Genomic DNA, 19,994 nt, shown 5'->3' with positions numbered 1-19,994 from the left:
TGATATTGAATTTAAATGACACTTGAACTTAATATTAGTATCAAAGGCCATAAAGATAAATTGAATTATAAACAATAAAGTATGCGAAGCATTTCAGAATATATCAAAGTATTAATTCAAGTACATGCAATCTATTGTAGGATTATGGCCACCAATTGGAGTATCTGCGGTATGTGTGATCATCTTCATATTACCAAACTTGCAGTAGTATGGTGTTCCGAATGTGACGAAGGACTTTGTGAAGAGTGTAAGAACCATCACGATGTTTCCAAAGCAACAAAAAGCCATGCAGCTGTTTCTATCTCTGAATACAAAATATTGCCGACCAAAGTCCTGCGAATCGCTCAGAATTGCAAACTTCATAATGAGAAATACGAGCTGTTCTGTAGAAAACATGATTGCCCATGCTGTAAGAAATGTGTGAAATCTCACAACGATTGTAAAGGTTTAATTGACATAAATGAACTCGTAAAAAACGTAAAAACTTCAAGCGCTTTTAATGAAATAGAACAAACCCTGCAGGAAGTCGTTGAGAATATTAAAAGACTCAGAACTAATTGGAAAGAAAATTTAAAATCTATAGAAAACAAGAAAAGAGAAATTGAAGCAGAAATAAAACAAACCAGGATTCAAGTAAATCACCACCTTGATAAACTTCAAAATGACTTGATTAAAGAATTAATTAGAGTTGAACAAAAAGAAAAAAATAAAATAGAAAAATTGATGACTTCTCTGAAAAAGAAGGAAGAAGAGATCGCTGAAGTGCAAGACAATTTTGCCAGTATCAAACAGCATGCATCCGAACTTCAAACATTTTTAACAATGAAAGATAACGAAAAAGATATTGCAGGCGAAGAAAAATTTATTCAAATGATTGCCTTAAATGGCTCCACAAATCAAGTCAATATTTCATGTCAGATTAACAAGTCTATACAGCAAATATTAGCCAACGTGCAGAAGTTTGGAGAAATTCATGTCAGTTCTGATCCATGTGATTTTACCATTCAGAAACGGAAGGACAGGCAAGCCCAGATTATGGTATCTCCCCCAACCAAATATATCGAAAACCTGACTCTGACATTACGGAAACGTATCCATACAAAGGTGTCATATGTCTCTGGTTGTTCACTGCTTCCTGATGATATGATGGTATTGTCCTCTGATATTAACGATAAAATAAGAGTACTTAAGTCTGACGGATCAATAGATTTTGAGATAAAGAACATTGGTCGAACGTTTGATGTTGTACTTATTGGTGATGATTCTATTGCTGTAACTTCCGGCAATTCAAAACAGATTAATATAATCGACTTAAAGAAGAAATCAAAGACGAAATCAATAAAAGTTGATTCATATAATGGTGGAGTAGCATACAAAGATGGATATTTAATATATTGTGCCGCTGAGAAAGGAATACAGATGATTAGTCTGAATGACGAAACAATTACCAATATTAACAATTCCAAACTTTCAGGTCTTGCGTACGTTACAACATTCGGTGACAAATTGTTCTACACAGATTGCAATGACAGCGTAACCTGCTGTGATTACCATGGTCACATACTGTGGACGTTCTGTGATAAAAGTGTTGTGAACTCTCCACAAGGTGTCTCCGTAGACAATGATGGTAACGTGTATGTAGTGGGAGGTTATACTAGCAAAGTGGTCGTTATCTCTGCTGATGGACAACACTACAGACAACTCCTATCAAGTGAAGATGGACTGTGTGTCCCATGTGCTCTGCACTATGACACGTCTACCAATGAATTGTTAGTTGCAAATTATTCCAATAAAGCCTTTCTGTATGATGCTAAATAATAAGACATGAAAATTGACCTTTTTTAACCTTACTCAACATTTTCTTCATCTCGTTTACAAATATTATTTTAATTGAATTATATAAATTTTTTGTGATCTAATTAAGATGTGTTTAAAATTAATTTATAGTGTTATTAACTGACAATTTCTGTATTGGTCCTGTTATAGATTTGAGGTTATACAGAAAATTTAAACTTCTAAGGATTCATTATTATTCGTGGGGTACAAGTTTTAGTGGATTTCGTTGGTATAGATATACCACAAATTACAGTTATGAGGCAGCAATTCATCTAAAAGTTGATTGAAGGACAGTTCCATATAAATAATAGAAAATGTCTGTCATACGTTTTCGAGACAGCAACTCATCGTAAAAAAGTATATTATGACAGTTCCGTAAAAATTAAAGGAGATGTCAGACAACATCCCGACTTAATATCAAAGACAGTTTAAGGTGGGTAGGCCTTGGTAACAACAAAATTATCCTCTCGTTTAATTTTCTTTTATTTACATTATTGAAAAGGTAGGGGTCCATGCATCATCTGCCAAAGTCTTTAGCAGATTCACCGTTTTATTTTATGTGTAGGTAATATTGAATATGACCAGTTAAAATCTGAAACATCATGGTAATAAAAATAGTCTGAATGTAAAAAAAAAATTTTTATTAATTTACACTGCGAAAAGTCTGGCCAGCTCAGATAACACATTTTTTTCAAATTTAGCCAGAAAAAAATTCTGTCGTTAAATTCCTGCAAAAAATTGTATTAACATTTATTGGTTATTAATCTTTAGAATCACAAAATTTTATCGAATTTGACCGTTTGAAATTTTCAAAAATTTTCAACAAGTTAGCTAAAAAGGCAAACGAAGAAAGTAGAATTTTGGGAGAAAATTCATTTTTCCCCTTACAAAAACTCATACAGACTGTCTTTGCATTCTTTTAATGTGTAATAGTCAAAGGAATACTGTCCCAATAATAATTCTAATTGATTTCATAATGAAAAACTGTAATATTCAGTATGGGACAACTATCTTTGGGACGAGTTGACATAATTTTTAATCACAACTTTTGTTGGTTTCTCCCCCCTGACTACAAAATTACTTGTCATCAATAGCAGACGCTATCAGAATTCATCGAATTTGACAGTCTGTCACTAACTTAGTAATGTTAATGTAGATTATCTATTAGCATATACTTGTACTAGGATTGATGTTCAGATAATATCTTCTAGAATAGTACCTTTTATATTGGGAAAAAAACAAACACAATCAGTAAACACAAACTCTGTATCAATGACTTAGCACTAAAACCAAATATCTTTATTATTTAATGAAGCTCGCGGGTCTAAATAATTTTTTTGTATTTAATATAGGATTTCGCTATATTTCTCGATAAATAAACTTTATCTTATACGTAATAGAAAAATGAAATAAAAAAAAAATGGGGTCACCGTTCATTTACGCTGCCTTCGAAAGAAGCATACATTTTTGTTAATGTCATTTTTTTCTGTTGAACTAATAGGGGAAATAGCGGTAATATCGAAATAAAAACAAATGAAAAAAAGAACTAAATTACAGAAATCGCTTAAAGTTTACAATTATTTAGTTTATGTACAGCTTATTCGAAAACAACAATAAAAATATAGGTCACCGATGAGTTAAAAAAGATATTTCAATTTTAATGCCAAAAAAATGTCATTTTTGCACCAAAGGGAGGTAATTTGGAGCGTTTTTAATGATATCTACATTTTAAAGTCACCTGGGGCCAACACGAATTGATTTTTTGGGATGATTTTTTCACCATAAGATAAAGTAACAACTACTTAAGGCAATAAATAAAATTTGTAATGAAAAATGAATGTTTAAATTTTTTCTAAAAATCTTATACCCGCGAGCCTTCTTAATTCGTATGACTATGTTCAAATCGAATTTCCAAAAACTTCCAAGATTTTTTTCTATATGATACCACAAGGTCTTTTAGTCAGTATAGTTGCTTCAGAACTCCTCAGACTCAGTTCATTGGTGGGTTTTTTTTTACGCGTTTTATGTAAGAATGATAATTTTCTACCTTCTCATTCATATCATTGAAGAAGATGTTCTTAAGTTTAATGTTTGGTTGTGTCAAACATGTACAGCTTACTGGATCTGGCTGCATCATTCTCACAGCCAAATGTAAACAACATAAATGATTGATCACTGTTTAATTTACTGCTATGTTAAAACACACTAACGACTTTCAATACATGTGTAAAAGTTGTCTCCCATATACCAGTTCTTCCCCCTTAATTTGAAGATGTCTGTTAAAAAGACAGTTCAGTAAAAATAAACAAGGAAATGCGTTACACGTATACGAGACATCACACTAATGACAAAATTAACATGAGACTTTCAATTTAAGTAAAGAAGATGTTGGTATTACGTACATGAGGCAGTTAGGCAATGTCAAAATTATAAAACTAATCAATACCTAACTACGTTGTATGATATCAAGAGGGATTGTCGGTCATGATTGTCAATACGGAGCTTCGGACATGATTATCAATAAGAAGATTCGGACATGATTGTCAATAAGGAGATTCGGGCATGATTGTCAATAAGGAGATTTGGACATATTTGGCAATAAGGAAGATAAAGAAGATGTTGGTAGTGCGTATATGAGGCAGTTAGGCAATGTAAAATAAGAAAAATAATCAATACGCATTAAATACGTTTTTGTGATTATCAATAAGGAGATTCGGACATGATTGTCAATAAGGAAATTCGGTAATGATTATCAATAAGGAGCTTTAGACATTATTGTCAATAAAGAGATTCGGTCATGATTGTCAATAAGGTAATTTGGTCATGGTTATCAATAAGGAGATTTGGACCTGATTGTCAATAAGGAGATTTGATCATGATTGTCAATAAGGAAATTCGGTCATGATTGTCAATAAGTAGATTTGGACATGATTGTCAATAAGGAGTTTCGGACTGATTGTCAATAAGGAGATTCGGTCCTGATTGTCAATTAAGGATATTCGGTCATAATTATCAATAAGGAGATTTGTCAATAAGACGACGTACTATGAGTTTCAAAGAGAAGAGGTGGTATTATTGTCAATAGAAAGATGCGGTACGATTGTCTATTAGAAAATGTTGTATGATTGTCAATAATGAGATGTGATATGAATGTCTATAGAAGATGTGATATGATTTTCAATAAAGAGATGTAGTATGATTGTCAATAAGAAGATTACTTTTATTTTCAATATTGAGATGCAGTATGATTGTCAATAAGGTGACATGATATGAATGTCAATACTTGGTAAGATTTTCAATAAGAAGATGTGGTATGTTTTTCAATAAGGAGATGTCGTATTATGGTCAATAGTGAAATGTGGTATGATTGTCAATAAGGCGACGCCATGTGAATGTCCATTTAATTTGTTAACGTGGTATGATTTTCAATAAGAAGATGATGTATGATTGTCAATAATGAGTGTTGTATGATTGAAATAAGGTGACGTGATATGAATGTCAATGCTGAAACTTGGTAAGATTTTCAATAAGACGATGTGATATGTTTTTCAATAAGGAGATGTCGTATTATGGTCAATAGTGAGATGTGGTATGATTGTCAATAAGGCGACGTCATGTGAATGTCCATTTAATTTGTTAACGTGGTATGATTTTCAATAAGAAGATGAGGTATGATTGTCAATAATGAGTGTTGTATGATTGAAAATATCTAAATAGTAAGATGTGGTTTGATTGCAAATAAGAAGATATAGCAGGATTCTTAATGACTAGATATGGCTTAATGAAAACATGATATAAAGAATCAATATGAATAAAAAGCGCTGTATCATTGTCCTTAAGAAAATATGGTTATGATTGATATCACGGAGAGGCAATCACGATTGTCAATAAGGATATGCGATTTCCTTATCAATAAGGAGATGTGGCTTGATTGTCAATAAGGATATGTGGTTTCATTATCATTTAGGAGGTCGTATATTGCTTCCATGTTGTCGTCGGCGTCGTCGTCGTCAGCGTCGGCCAAAGACAGATGGTTTCCGGATAATAACTTTAATATAAGTAAATAGAAATCAATAAAATTTTAACACAATGCTTATAACCACTAAAGGAAGGTTGTGATGGATTTCGGCGGTAATGGTCCCCACTGTTGAGGTATTAGGGGGAAACAAACGGCCTAAATAAGCATTTTGTAGTGTCTAGACAATCACTTGTGTTAAAGTGTATGCATCTCTCTGACATAATTCCACAAGTTTCCATACTACTACGGAATTGTAAGGATTGTCTTTAGGGGGTTATGGCTCAAACCATGCCATTTAGGAGTTATGGACAAAAAAGGAGAAAACAAGGGCTTTTCTGGTTAAAGGACAATTGAGACAATTTAAAAGCAGTGTAAGGGAGGTAATCCAAATCTATTTTAAAGAACATTGTTTGGTTACCTCCATAACACTGCTTGTAAATTATGATTGTCCTGAGGATATTATCTGTTAATTTATTCTCAGCAGTTACTATAAATTGATATTAATGTCAGCCATGACTATGTATGTCATTTATATTTTAAGACTTTATGATGTATTTAGATGAGTGATTTTGGTTGCAAACTCCATTAGAAATATTCGAATTGAGGAACTGACCATATCTTGAGGGAATATTGATTTTTTGGAATAAGGGAAAGAGGGAGGTGAAAAATAATGGAGAGGGACATATTTTTCATTTTAGATTTCAGAAAATAAAAGAAAATTTCTAAAAAAAAAAAATTTTTTTGAGCTACTAATCAACAGCATAGTATTTTCTTTTTTTTTTGGGGGGGGGGGGGTCAATTCGCAACAGCATAGTGTATTGCACTAAAGCAAAACTATGAATATAAATTCAAATCATATAATCAATTTGAAGTTCTTTGACTACAGTAATTCTGTGTCAGATACCTATTATGTGTCGAAAATCTAATTACAATCCGAAATAAAGCATGAATCAAGCGTGAATATTGTGTCCATTTTGGCCCTACTTTTCAGGGTTTGACATCTGCGATCGCAACCCGCTGCGCTCAGGGAAGCAATTTGTTTATATATTGATATGGTCACCTGTAATTCTCCCACCCAGAAGAAAAGAGCCATGTGAAGGAGTAAATACGTGCTAGATGAATAAATATACATCCACGTGCAACAGGAATAGGGAAATTAAATGCAATGGAATCACGTCAAACTGCGGACAGGTTGGAGAACCCAATCATCAATAGATTATAGGTCTGGAGAGGACCTGTTGCGAGGCTACATTTTTTACCAAGTCGTAGCATAATACAATACTTATATTTTCTCAAAAATTTAATCAATCGATTACCACAAGTGACTCAACAAACCAAGTCAATATTTTATGTCAGATTAACGAATCTTTACAGCAAATAACAGCCAACGTGCAGAAATTTGGAGAATTTAATGTCAGTTCTGATTCATGTGATTTTTTCGTTAAGAAACAGAAGAACAAACAAGCCCAGATTATGGTTACTCCTCCAACCAGAGATTTCGAAAATCTGACATTGACATTACAGAAACGTATCAATATAGTGTTGTCATATGTCCGAAACTGTTCAATGCTTCCTGGTTGTAGGATGGTATTATCTTATAACGACGATACAATAACAGTACTCAAGTTTGACAATTCCAAAATATTTTAAAGTAAAGACAATTGGTCCAACGTTGTATGTGGTACTTATTGGTGATGATTCTATTGCTGTTACTTCTGGCAGTTTAAACAAGATAAATATAATCGACTTAAAGAAGCAAAAAATGAAGAAATCGATAAAAGTTGATTAAAACATTTATGGAGTAGTTTTCAAAGATGGACATTTGATGTATTGTGGTGGGAAGAAAGGAATACAGATGATTAGTCTAAATGACGAAACCATTACCAATGTAATCAATTCCAAAACTCACACGATTGACGTACGTTCAAATATTCGATGACAGACTATTCTATACGCACCATAACAATCACAGTGTAACCTGTTGTGATTTCCATGATAACATTATGTGGACGTTCTGCGATAATAGTGTTCTGCTGACACCATAAGGTATCTCTGTAGACAGTGATGGTAACTTGTATGTCGCTGGGTATAATACTCACAATGTGGTCGTTATCTCTCATGATGGACAGCGCTGCAAACAACTCCTAACAAGAGAAGATGGACTGAGGGACCTATGGGCTCTGCATTATGACATGTCTACCAATAAACTGTTAATTGCTAATTCATCTTTTGAAACCATTTTGTATGATATTGAATAATACGAAGGTTGATTTTTTTCCCCAGAATTCGGCTTACCGTATTCAACATTTTGTTGATCCAAATGATCTTGAGGAGCCTCCAGTGTTTTTAGGGGTTAATGTTTTCCTTAACACGGAGTGAAAATCACGAACCCAGAGGCTGGCTTCAGCTGGCCCCTTAACATAAAAAGGTACAAGATTAGTGAAAATAGATATAACAATTAACTTCAAAACATTTAAATGAACTAAAACTAAAAAATCAACATAAGATTAACAAAGGCCAGAGGCTTCTGATTTATGACAGGATAACAAAAATCAACTTGGTTAAACATGGTTTGTGAGATGTTTTCAGAAAATTTAAAGATATCTGTTAATATTTGTATTTATTAACGGTTAACCCTTCCAAAAACAGTTCAATTTGAATAAATTGAAAGATGACTTCGGGGTTACTTATATGTGACAGCAACCCATCTATAAAATTGATCAAAGGACAGTTCCATATAGATAATATAAGATGTCTGTTATACATATTTGAGACAGCAACCCATTGAAAAAAATGTCAATGACAGTTTTATATGAATAAAAGGAGATGTCAGACAACTAGAAAGAAAAGAAACGGTTAATATGAAGAAGTTTGTTAAACGCTAAAAAACACAGTTCAGTATGAATGAACAAGGACTAGAGGTCCACAAATATAGGAAAAAAGCCTGTAGACGAAATGAACACTTTTCCATTTGGATAAAAGAAAATGCCGGTATTACGAATATAAGATAGTTACCCAATATCAAAAAAGTAAAAAAGAATGAATTTGCCTCAGATACGTTGTATGATTGTTATAAGTAGATGAGATCATGGTTGTCAACAAGACGACGTGCTATGAATGTCAATAAGACGACGTGCTATGAATGTCAATAAGACGACGTGCTATGATTGTCAATAAGACGACGTGCTATGATTGTCACCAAGACGACGTTCTATGATTGTCAACAAGACGACGTTCTATGTTTGTCAACAAAACGACGTGCTATGATTGTCAACAAGACGACGTTCTATGATTGTCAATAAAACGACGTAATATGAGTGTAAATAAGGCGACGTTCTATGAGTGTTAATAAATCGATGCGATCACGATTGTAAATAATGAGATGTGGTGTGATATTCAATAAGAAGATATAGTATGCTTTTCAATAGTGAGATGTGGTATAATTGTCAATCAGAAGATGTTGGACGATTTTCAATAATGAGATGTGGTACGATTTTAAACAAGAAGATGTGGTATGTTTGTCAATTATGAGATGTTGTATATCGTTGAAAATATATAAATAGTGAGATGTGGTTTGATTTTCAACAAGGAGATATGACAGTATCGTTAATAAGTATGTGTGGCCTCATTGATAGTAACATATCGAAACCATGATAAAAAGAATCAATATGATTAAAAGGCGCTGTATGATTGTCCTTACGAAAGGACTTGGTTTAAGGGTAAATAAGGAGACTTAGTCATTGTTACTGTGAACATGTCTATTGATAGTAGATAAGAAAACAAGTTATTATAAGGAGACTTTGTTTGAGTGCAAATAATATGTCGTTAAAAAAAAGGGCGAAAGATACAAAAGGAACATGCAAAGTCATAAAACGAAATATAAACTGACAATGTCATGACTATAAAAGAAAGAAAAAAAAAACCAACAGACAACCCTTTAACCATTCAAACTGAATAACCTACATTACACACAACAAAATTCACTCAACAATCATTTGCCCTAAAGTTATCTTTATCAAACTTGCTGGTAATTAGTTATCAAAGGTACCAGGATTATAAATGTAACAAAAACATACTCAGTTTCATGAAAACTTAAATGAATTTAAAAAGAAGCTATATATTGAATTTGACATTTTACAACCTAAAACGCACACATATTTTTAAAATAATATCTAAAAAAAAAAACAAAAAAGAGAAGACTATCATTAATAAACTATTGATTGACAGACGTTATCATCTTACTAGCTTTACTGATTTTCTGTCAGTTATCAGTTTGGATCTTACCAGAGGAACTGTATATTGCACCGGAGGGAACCATACTATACACATAATACATAATGAAATTACGTTTTGACAATTTTCACGGAAACTACGAACCAATTATTTTCAAACAATCATCGAAGTTATTTCTCCGTGACATCTAATAATATGTTTCTGTTTGTGACCACCAACCAGATGATCATGCAAAGTGATATTCAGCAACAATGTCATTTCGGAAGCTCTTCTGACAAAAAATATGACAAAATACCGATTTAAAAACGAAAACAAAATTGAAAACGAAACATTCAGAAGAATTATATTGAGAGGTTCTGTGTAGAAATGACTTCTACTTCTTGGTATCTATGCAACTACCGTTAATTCAGATATAGTTGCGTGCGTTTATTGTAATCGCAGAATGTACTGAACTACTAAATTAACTATTACAGTTTCAGGGAAGTCATCATACAGTTATATGTATCAGATATCAGAATGAGAGTTTATTTTATCGTGATACTCAATTAGACACATAATGCATGTTAATCGCATTAACAAAAAACCTCACAACTATATCTGAAAAATTTACGGGAAATTACATTTGGAAAAATACGACTATACCTGATGACTTAAAATATAAAGTAAGTCGGCCAGAAAACGGTAGAAATACTAGATAAACCCAGTCCACCCTCCAAACAAAAAATTTATCGTTTTACATTCTGTAAAATCTTTATTTTTAGAGCAAAACATATGCAAGTTTCCCAACAGGGGTTTATCGCACAATGCCTTCATCATTCGGTTGATATTATCAAAATGAGAATGAAAAGCATTAAGTGTGGTAAATTTGGAGAGGGTACTGTAAAATCGAGAGAATTTCTTTCATACTTTGCTAAAATCAAGCTGAAATCATTTTGTTTTTAAAAAAGATAACAAAAAGTATAGAAAACGGAGCTTTTTTAAATCTACAGGCTGTGCAAAACAATCATTTATAAAAAAATTTCTTGCAACAAAACAAATTAGGTCAGTTTACCTTCAATTAAAAAAAAATACCGTCTTAATTATCTCCCATAATTTACGTAAAACATCTATTTGTAGTAACACAGTCCTTACATTAGGTAAGCCACATTTTAAAGTTTTGATAAAAAGTCTTTCACATGAATTGAATTCCACTTTTAAGTTTGAATTTTGCTCTTCACAATCATACGTTGACTGAAACGTAAAAAAATTATTTAAAAATCAGTCATGATAATATAAAAAAAAAACGCATATCTTTTTAAAAGTTTGGATGAAAAGTCTCCCACAGGAATATAGGAAACCGCAATTTAAAAGTTAGTTTTGCAATCCATATGGCGGGATACATCTAAATTAACTTAAAAGATTGACCTATAAAGACCACAGTAGTATACCGCTTTTTAAAAGTCATATATATCGATTTAGAGTAGCAAATCCGCTAATACCGAGGGAAACACATCCACTATAAGAGGAAAATCTCGAAACAACCAAAACACTGAAGTGCAACAAAACTAACGACAATGCAACATACATAGACACTATAAGATAACAGCAGTTACTGCATACAGTTCAATAACAAAAACGATCCAACGTATGTTTTGTTGTTTTGGCAACACAAATATATTACTATTTTAATGTTTCATTCAGTCATATTTTGCACTTGAAACAGCTAACATGTATAGAAACTCTTAACATGCTTAACATGTTTAATCATGTAACTAGTTCAAAGTCGTTGGATCTATATATTTCTTGAAGTTTTTTGTCCTTCCTGGATCGGAAATATTATTTTCATATTTGATACTTACTGTCGACTTTTATAGACAGTATTGGGCTTATGTATGTCTCTGGGTTTTATGTCGGAGGAGTGCTGTTTCATTCACTTTAACCCCACGCACTGTCCTTTTATTCATATTTTTTTTTGTAGTTTTTTGTTTAACGTTCATAATTACATAGCTGTGTGCAGTATTTTCCAAAAATGTGTTGAACCAAAATACTTAAATTTGGTTTAAATCTTTACCTAAAAAAACGTTTATTATTATTTGATGTTGCTATATTTTCTTGCAAAAGGAAGAATAATTAGAAAATCTGCTTATGTCTACACCGAAAGAAAACAGCGATAACTAAATTCATAAAGATGTCGTTTTGATATACTTTAGCATATTACTTGTGTATATTATAAAAATGAATGAATGGAATATTGTATAATGTTGCAATCGAAAGCTCTCATTCCCACAGTGTCATACATATTGAACGGAACACAGAAGGTAGCTACATTGTATGTTCATTTCTTTTTTTTTGCAGAATCCCAATGATGGGTTCCAGTCCAGCTCTTCTTACTTTTGTAACCTTACTCCAGTGAGGTAACGGACTGAACATTTGTAAATTAATATTTCCTACTATTAAGAAATCAAGAAAGAAGAGTTTCCTTCCGTTGTTTGACTTTGTGAATGATTTAACTTCCCTTTTTGTCGGATTGTATTGGAAAAATGGATTGTGTAAAATATCCAGAGCTTTTAAATTTGATTTGCACCAATCCAGAGCACAATCGTTTGATCGGACTAGTACAAAACGAGCATACTGTCCACTGTTGTAGATGTAGGCACTTTCAAAGAAAAGAATTGGAAGTTCTGTGTTTTCTTCACTTTTTGACATAGCTGCTGGCAGATTATACTCAAAAGAAGCTTTTCTGAACTCTAAATCGTCCCTTAAAAAATCTTCACGCTTATATCTTAGATTGAGGGGAATCTTTTTGTTACATTTGAAGCTATCTATAATATTACACTGTCCTTTTTTCACTTTTTTTTATTGTGTTCGGTTGGACTTTAAGCATGTCAACTCGTTCTGGATTAAGGTTCAAATTTTGCAATATTTTTTTCCGATTCTTTTATTGATGATTCTGTTTTAGCTACATCAGTTGCTTCTCTGAGACACAAATATCACCACCACGTTTATCTGAAATCAAAGAATAAAAATATGTCGAGTTAAATAGGTCAAGATAATGTTTTTAATTCGATAAACAAAACTTACTTCATGTCTAATAATTATCAACTAAATATCCATTTGTTAATTCTGATTGTGGTTTTATAGGAATGGATTTTTTTTATCGTTTTCATTATCATTTTTTCAATTTGTATTCTCTAAAAGAAGCATTGATTGTCAAATTAATGTTCAGTAATTTGATTTATAATATTCAACATGTACAGTGTATTAAAACGTACATCCAAATCCAAATTATAAAAAAAGTCTTAGATAAACAATGTACAAGGCATGGGTCATAATATGTATCATCGTTTTGTGTGTATTCATGTCCAGACGCCATCTAATCACCTATGAAGTTTTAACCTTTGTATAATTAGTTATCAAAGGTACCAGGATAATAATTTCTTTACGCAAGACGCGCGCTTTGACCACATAAGACTTATCAGTGACCCTCAGATCAAAAAAGTTATAAAGCCAAACAAGCACAAAGTTGAAGAGCATTGATGACCCAAAATTCAAAAAAAATGTGCCAAATACGACTAAGGTAATCTATTCTAGGGATAAGAAAATCCTTAGTTTTTCGAAAATTCAAAGTTTTGCTACAGAAAATTTATAAAAATGACCATATAATTGATAATCATGTCAACACCGAAGTGCTGACTACTGTCTTTGATAACCTGCCAGTGTTTCGCTTTTTGAATAATGATTTTGTGCAATCTTAACTTATTTATCGGATATCCATTGCTTTCCTGTATGCTGTCATGTCTGTAAAAAAAAACGTTTGCATGATCACATGTTACCGTCTTTTGTTTACCTTCCTCGCTATTTTCTGCATTATGATACCCTTTTTGTTCAAACTTCAACATCAGTATTTCGTCATGGTTTGGGCGCAATTTGAATTCTTTTTTCGTCTCCAAAGCAATGTCTTCATTTGTCATATGTTCTATCTGCCCCTTTGACCCTTCGATAATATCTTCTTTACACAATGGAAGGCTTCCGGTATGACTGTTATCTACTCCTAGACTGACGTTAGTTTCTTCAACTATACGAGTATGACAGGAAAAGAAACTAATTAGAAATGTTAAACAAAAAATGAATTTCAACTGCATTAATTTGAGGAAAATAACTGATAATGAGAATAAACCTTTTAAACTATTTTTCTTACAATTCAGTCATATAAATTTAGCTAGTTATTTGAAGTTAAAGTTATTCTATGTCCCTATTTCATCAGAACAAACCGAAATTATAAGTTAAAGTATGACAAAGATATAACACAATTATAAAAAACGGGGCCCAATAAACAAAAATAACAATCCAAAATGCAACACCGAGTAGTCATAAACCTGCATATTGATAAACACAAACCTTACTTATCCTTTAAAATTAAAGATAATTGGTATGATTGCCTATATGACAACTATCTATTAAAGTTGTAGAAGTCAATGTACGATATTATGGGTCTAAAACAATGACAAAAATCCATACCGTATAGTAAGCTATGGCAGACCTCAACATGCAAAGTATGAACCAATTAAATTAAGAAAATTAATGACCTATTTTTTAACAAATTGAATTACTTAATAAACTAACTGTAATATATGTTACGTGTCTGTAATAAAAATTCACATTTACTTACTTAAAAAATCCGTTCAACAAAATAAAATCTCATATTGATGAAATGTGAATCATTTACAATATAAATTTAAATGTGTATACAATATACATGATTAACATAAAAGGTAAGCGGTTCATATTTCAGCTAAACAATTAATATTGTCATATAATGTAAAATCAATTTGAATACATAAAAACGTGTGAATGGATTTATAATCGTTGTCGATATCTTTTGTAACAATTTTGAGAATTTATTTCAAGAACTAAAGGAGATTGATTGTCTCTTTTTTTGATGTTTTTAGTTTGCCCTTATTGCATAATGGACATGCACTATTCAACTCTTAATATATTGATCAATTTGATAACGATTATTATTATCTTACATTTCAATTTACCTATAACATGTATAATACCTGTTAGCTCTTCTGCAATACATGTGTCTTGCTTATTTTCTAATGTTTCATGTAATCCGTGAAGTTCGTTCATTTGTTTAGCTTTAACGTGCAAACCATGTGCTAAATTCAAATGGTGTTCACTACGGATTAAGGGTGTGTCATTCTTATCATTCATATCTTTGTCAAAATTTCATCATTATTTTCATTAATATTATCATCATAATCGTCTTCGTCTTCGTCTTCGTCGTTGTTGTCGTCAGAATATTGATGTGCATATCTGCTTACCCTTCCGGAGCACCTGAGATCACCCTAGTTTTTGGTGGGGTTCGTGTTGTTTATTCTTTAGTTTTCTATGTTGTGTCATGTGTACTATTGTTTTTCTGTTTGTCTTTTTCATTTTTAGCCATGGCGTTGTCAGTTTGTTTTAGATTTATGAGTTTAACTGTCCCTTTGGTATCTTTCATCCCTCTTTCACGCATCCATTTGAATTCTTTGTGCACATATGTAACATCAATTTATCAGCTGGAATGATTAATCTTTTAGTTCCACAAGGTGAATATTTTGGTAACTGTCTTGGTTGTAGTTCAAACCATACTCCTTTTAAACGTTTGTTGCCTGCAAGTGGTGCTCTAAGTGGCATATCTGTGCTATTTCCAAGTAATTTGCCACTGTCACAGATTTTTCTCTTTGTTGATAAATGAGTACAATGCGAAAAGTAGTGCATATTTTCTTTAGTCATGTACTCAGTTTTCCTTAGTAGTTTTAAGTAGTATTCATCCAATTTTTCGTTCGATATATTCGCCATTTTGTTTATATATATATATATATATATATATAAGAATTATAGTCATTACGTCATGTCTTTATTTGAAATGATAATAGATGACAAATAACATATCATATGATACATTTTACAAAATGAATAACGTCGTTTTGTCCGTCTAATACCGAAACCGAAAGTTGTTTTATATCACGGAACATAACCAATTGTCAATTATGTAAGAAGATAGATATATAGATACTTTTTATCTTATAGAAAAATATATATTTCCAATTCTTTGTGTATTTGTAATAAGTGTATTTGAAAGATATGAGTAAATAAATATATGAAAATCACACTGTTTATCAACGCTTAATTATGTAGCATGTTTCAATTTTAATAGAATTGTATGCAGTTGAACCGTTACTAAAGTTATTTGAACAAAACCATTTTATAATTTCATGTATTTCCAAATGACATTCTATTCCCATTATCTTTATGTTGATCGAATTGAAACATATCATTTCGAGATCATCACACATGTCACAGTATGTTTGATATAATAGAAGTAAGTGTAACGCAAATGGATCAATGATAACAAATATTTATTAAGATTTTAAATTTCGCAATTGGAAAATAAAATGTAGATATTCAACATAATTATCTTGTGTCTAATAGTTTTTGTGATAATTTTCAAATAAATTTTGTTTGAAATAAAAGGTACAAAATGGCAATACATAACAAATATAAGTTTGAAAGACACATTCATGACAAGAAAAACGGAATATAGTCAGCTTCCTCCTAAACACAACGGACAAGCTTCATTTAAAATAATGAACACGACAATAGTGATATCATGCTTGTCATGTAAATAATCGAAGCTCATCGTTTTATCAATTTTGATTTGCAGCCTTCAAACGTTCAAAGTATCTCATAAGTTCATGCACAAGTGCAACTTGTCGTGTTAATTATAACGTTCATTTGTTTTAATCATAAACGATTGGGTATCATAGATGATTGGTGAGTATCCCTTGACCAAACTCACGAAAATAATTAAGTCTTGAATCATCTGTTCACTTGGATACTTTTAACTTGAAATGCATGATCTTAGTTCCTTCAGGTAAAGCTAATATTGAATATTTATGTCCATTTTTATCTTCGCCTGTATTGTTCTTATACATCTTGTTCATGGTTGTATGCCGTTCTAATTTAGAGACGAACTTTGGAAGCGTTATATTGGTACACTTAAGGTTAATTTGAAATTCATTTTTATAGCACCGGATATATTCCACTACTGGATGTGGTTTTATTCCCCGCAGGTTTCATCAACCTAGAAATCTTTATCTCGGTACTGATTTTTTTACAACATACACTTTTTTAACTGTCTGTTAAACAATCAAACAATTCATTGTTCCCTAATGTCTTATTGCTCGTCGCGTATTTCTGTTCTTACATATTTTTAGGGTTTTTTTTTTTTGTTTTTTTAGGGTTACTCGTGAAGGTAATCTCGTAAGACGTTTTAAACGTTTGAAGCGTAATTTCAATATTTTCTAATAAATTAGCTAACGTCCATTTTGTTTTTGTTCTTTGGACAAAATAATTTAACACTTAAAAAAATAGACTCCGCTACAAACTTGAACAGCTTTACCACACCCATTTTTAAGGGTATATAGTTTGACAACGTGTATGATAACCCTACCTTTCCACCAAAAGAGCAAACATTGCTTAAAATGAAACATACGGTAAATATGTATTACTTAATTTTATCTATTATTCTTATATGACGTGCTTCTTTCGCTTTGTGCATAAACCCATGCTCTACATCTAATAACATTTGTTTGCACATGCGTTTATTAACTACTGTAGAATAATAAATTTTATCAAATTGACATGCATTTAATATATATTTCATTATTTTAAAAAAAATACCAAACTATTAAATGATTCACATGTTGTTACTAATTCATTTCTTGTCACTGCGATGTGTTGCAAATGAAAATTGACATATTTGACCTAGATACGACAGCCGTTCATGCTGGCTGTCCACTCAAACTCCTCCCTCTGAAAAATCACATTGCCAGTCGTTTGCTTTTTTACAAACAAAAAGGGGAGGTTCATGGAAGAGCTTACGCAAACGCTGTACACTTCTATACCTCGGACATAGATATTAGCTAAACTTTCCTTATCAGAATCCAAATAATTAATGCAAGCAATACTTTATTGTAGTTTTAACATGGGTAGGTATTATCTTCGTGTTATTTAAACAGACTTTCGGCATTCCAATGGGAACGAATTGTGCCCCTCTTCCTGCCGACTTGTTTCGTTATTATTATGAGGCTGATTTCATACAGGAACTTCTTAGAAAGAAAGATAAGAAGTTAGCAATATCCTTTAACTCTTTTTCCGCTATATAGATGATGTTCTCTCACTAAACAATTCAAAATTTGGTGACTATGTCGAATGCATCTATCCCATTGAACTAGAGATAAAGGATACGACAGATACAATTAAGTCGGCATCATATCTTGACTTACATCTAGAAATAGACAATGAGGGTCGATTGAAAACAAAACTTTACGACAAAAGAGATGATTTCAGCTGTCCGTTCATGTCAAAACTGTCAGATGACTTCTTGAAAGATTTATTTTCCGCGGATGTTGACTTTATCTATTACTTTTATTCATATTTGCCTATTATATTAAAAACCATAATGATAAACTTTATAAGGACAAATAATCAGACAGATAAGATATACACACAAATTTCACATGGCAGAAATCGTCAGACGACTCTGTATTGGATCCGGAGTCATTGACCTTTAAAGACAAATTTTACCATTTCCTCTTTTAAGATTAATATTTTAGAAAACATGTTCACTTTTTAAACAACAAGCCAAATAAAACCAAACTTAGCCACAATCATCATTATGGTATAAAATTTCTAAAATGTGTACGGTGACCACGCCAACAAAGCCGGAATTACAAAATATTACTTTTTTAAATTTTGTATTCATGTTGTGTCGATTTTTTGTTGTAGTTAAATAGAATTTTCAAAAAGGTAAATAATAGGCAGGATGATATCTTTAAATATTCTAACATGACTAAAATTGTCATGATAGTGTTATTCACCTTTACGAATGATTTTTACTAAAACAAATTGACCTTGTTTAGGGAATGAAGATAAAGGGTACCGACACAGGTTCTTTGGATTCTTTAGTTACAACTTTGAACTGTTCAGCTGAACAAAACCATTGCAAACATGTACCGTTCATAATATGCATTTCATGATGTCGGATATGACGAAACATGAATATGGTTTCTGTCTATGGAGAAATAACATCAAAAATGTGGTGCACACAGATCAACCCGTATATTTCGAATATGCAGAAAAATATTAAAGTCATTCCATATAGTTTAATTCCTAATTCCATTTTTATCAGAAGTAAATCATGAAAAAAACGTTGATGACTCAATGAATAAATTATGTCTATGAGTTGATCCCAAACAACGTAAGTCAATCAGAAGACACGTTACATCCAGAATTAAAATAGTATACTATAAAAATAAGAAGTTGGGTACATGTATGAAGAATAATAGGCCAACCATTACTTTCGTTAAACACAAGACCATAACATAGCATTCTTGATTTAACGCACTAAGAGAGGACGTTACAAGTCATTCAAATAATTTTTCTTCGGAATATTTAAAATGAACCAATATCGAACGCATTCGGTGATAAACGTTTAGCTAGAAATATACAAAAAATTGTACATGCAATAACAATGCTACGTCATCTTTGAATGTATGTTTTAACGTAAGACGCGTAAATTTGTAATACAAAAACAATTATGTGTTTACTTTAGTTTTCTTTTGATAAAGCGTTATCATATTCATGATTTGTCATAGGTTATCTTTTCGGATTTTTCAACAAGATAAATTTAAGTTTGAATTCTGAATATTTATGTTATTTGTAGACTGGCTCGGCTGTCAATGATCATCAAGTAACTTTGTTTAACATGTTTACGCAAGCATATTTCTATTATATACTTTTCCTGTCATGTGGACGTGTTGTAGACGGGAATTGTGATCGCGATACTGGTCCGAGTGGAGTAACTGAATGTTTTCTA

General features: G+C 31.8%; 3 long non-coding RNA genes across 3 annotated transcripts in view; 2 read left to right on the top strand and 1 right to left on the bottom strand.

The window, feature by feature from the left end:
* The window catches only part of LOC143047462 (uncharacterized), a 233,588-nt gene that overhangs the window by 76,263 nt on the left and 137,331 nt on the right, over positions 1 to 19,994 (top strand). The gene's annotated exons all lie outside the window — the stretch shown is intronic.
* LOC143047461 (uncharacterized) overlaps positions 1 to 19,994 on the top strand; it is a 54,008-nt gene that overhangs the window by 13,443 nt on the left and 20,571 nt on the right. Inside the window, exon 2 of the long non-coding RNA XR_012969562.1 lies at positions 141 to 2,114. This is a non-coding gene — a long non-coding RNA (uncharacterized LOC143047461). The remainder of the gene's footprint in view (positions 1 to 140; positions 2,115 to 19,994) is intronic.
* Positions 12,763 to 15,359, bottom strand: LOC143049109 (uncharacterized). The gene is made up of 3 exons (XR_012970067.1): positions 15,127 to 15,359; positions 13,914 to 14,141; positions 12,763 to 13,072 (listed from the first exon to the last, which is right to left on the bottom strand). It is a non-coding gene; the product is annotated as an uncharacterized LOC143049109 (long non-coding RNA).

The sequence above is a fragment of the Mytilus galloprovincialis genome, chromosome 10, assembly GCF_965363235.1.
Source record: "Mytilus galloprovincialis chromosome 10, xbMytGall1.hap1.1, whole genome shotgun sequence".
NCBI lineage: Eukaryota > Metazoa > Mollusca > Bivalvia > Mytilida > Mytilidae > Mytilus > Mytilus galloprovincialis.
Note: the sequence above shows the minus strand (reverse complement) of the source record. Positions and strands in the feature narration are given on the sequence as shown.